This window comes from Limulus polyphemus, unplaced genomic scaffold (assembly GCF_000517525.1).
Source record: "Limulus polyphemus unplaced genomic scaffold, Limulus_polyphemus-2.1.2 Scaffold5426, whole genome shotgun sequence".
NCBI lineage: Eukaryota > Metazoa > Arthropoda > Merostomata > Xiphosura > Limulidae > Limulus > Limulus polyphemus.
Genome location: NW_013671036.1, coordinates 26,336 through 28,845, shown reverse-complemented (window position 1 = coordinate 28,845; position 2,510 = coordinate 26,336). Strand labels below are relative to the sequence as shown.

Below are 2,510 nucleotides of genomic sequence, written 5' to 3'. Positions count from 1 at the left end.
ACAGCAAATGTACAACGTTTCGGCAAGGTTTTGTCATCATCAGGTACAAAGATGATGTACAAAACCTTGTCGAAACGTTGTACATTTGCTGTTATTTTAAACTTATATTTAAGTTTTTCTTCATTACCCATTCAATCCGTCTCCAGCCATTATTAACACATATGTAGTTTCATTTGACAATGATAGTCCAATCAGAAACTGAATTTACATAAGTTTCTATCCTCTAGAGCCTTGAAATTATCATTGTACATAAGCAACATAAGTATATGCAATTATCTATTTCACATAAAACAATTCAATTTGACATAACATTTGACTAAAGAGAAGTTGATTAACTATAAAAAAACCTAAACGTTTTTCATAACAGGAGAGCTGACCAGAATATTACTTAATTAAAAAATAGGTTGATCTAAATCACACACATAATTATCAGACTTGTAATTTATAATACTCATTACATTGTAAATGAAAAGTCGCATACAAAATAAGATATATTTACTTACTTTTTATTCAAGTGTTAATTTTTACTTACATCTTATATATCTATTACACATTCAGCTTATATGACACACAAGTTAAAACAAGAAACTAGAATTCATTCTTAAAAAATTACAAAAACAAACTGTTTTAGGGCTGTTGAACACGTGATAACTATTTAAAATCACCAAAGGTTTTTCTCACTCTGACCATCACAATATGAAAACCGTAGGAGAACACAAACTTAGCTGGCAAATATTACTAAAGAAACTTTTAATCAACATTTCATGCACACATATACAAAAAAATTAAGCCTGCAAAGCAGCCTCCTACAATATAAAGGAACATAAAAAATAAGCGAATTATCATAAATCCACATTTTCACAACTACTTTCTTCTATGACAATATGTCAAGCAGACAGCTAGTGTTTCTGTATTACACATGTAAGATATATATTTGTTGTTACTTTCATTCACAATATTGACTATACTATTTAATATAGTTAATGTCATTATATTTTATTTTGATTTATTATTACATTTTTTTATAGCGATTTTTTTTGCATTGTTAGCTTAGCAATATATTTAGGACTATCCTAAGTCTCTTAACTACAAAATTAAGGAAGAACAAGACAACTGTATGTTTCACAAATACATCATTTATTCAAGACCATGGTTTTGCCAGTAAAGGCATCATAAGGTACTGGTTTATATATGTTTAAACAAAGAACTGGAAGTGACCTTGACATTCACATAGAGACAACTGGGGTAAGAAGTGTGGAGGGGCTTAAGTTGGTTTGGTCGTTTAAACCTTTTTCTGCATTTGTTTTTAAGACTTCTATTTATTTCTAAACTTTCCAAAATATCTAGTTTTTTACTTTTTCCACAGATATGTAAAATTTTGCAGTGTTTTTCCATATCAAATTGTTTTTTGTTTCAAAAAGATGGGATGCAAAGGTTGAATCCATTTTTCTTAATTTCCAGCTTCTAAAATGTTCTTTACTTGTTATTTCTATGGAATATCTTGTTTGACACTATTGCAGTCTTGACTCGTTAATTGGTAAACACCAATTTCAAGTATCAATTGTATAAATCTCTGAAGCTGATTAATAATTATCTCTGAGATATTATTCAGATTACAGCCAAAAATATCCTAAACAGTGAGGATACCCAACTTATCAAAAAAATGCATCAAAATATAAGAAATGTATACTTAATTAGCTATATTGATTGCAAGATTGATTTTTAGTATTGCTTTAAGTTCACAGTTTGCTCTGCTTGAAAGTTAATGTTAAAAAATTAATAACACAACTGAAATTTGGACTAGTACAAACAGCGTATTTAAGTTAGTTAATCGGTAAATCAGAAATTAGCATAGCATAATATAACGTTTGGGGAAAACATGGGACCTATTGGACCATTTCAGCTGTTCCATTCTCTTAACTAAATTAAAATAATAATAATAAAAAATATTAAAGCCAGCCCTTATCATTCATATAATTATCAAGCTTTTTCTTAAACTTAAATTTACTGCCTCTATAACATCCAAAGGCCAACCACCCTATTAGAAAAATGAAATCATCTTAGCTGAAGATGACTCCTATCTTGCCAAAATTTATATTTGTGTACTCTAGTCCTACTATTCTCACTGTTAAATATCAAAAAAGATGAGGCATCAACACTATCAATTCCCTTTACAATCTTAATTCTTAATCCTAATTCTTATTTTTTCAAGAGAAAAAATTTGAGAGATTTCAGCCTTTCCTTGTATGACAACCCCTCCATCCCAGGCACCATTCTAGTAACCCTTTCCAACAAAACAATGTCTTTCCTAAGGTAAGGAACCCAAGACTGAACATAATATTCCAAATGTGGCCTCATCAGTGACCTGTATAATGAAATTATACCCTCTTTAGACTTGTATTCAAGATTTTTGAAGATGCAACCTAACATCCTACTTGCCATACCACTAGCAACAGCACACTACTTGGATGGCTTTAAAGACTGTTCAACTATTATACCAAGATCCCTTT

The 2,510-nt window shown here is 29.9% G+C and overlaps 1 protein-coding gene across 1 annotated transcript in view; it reads right to left on the bottom strand.

Moving 5' to 3' along the window:
- The window catches only part of LOC106472570 (MAM and LDL-receptor class A domain-containing protein 1-like), a gene marked incomplete at its 3' end in the record, with an annotated part of 61,894 nt that overhangs the window by 37,287 nt on the left and 22,097 nt on the right, over positions 1-2,510 (bottom strand). The window lies entirely within an intron of this gene.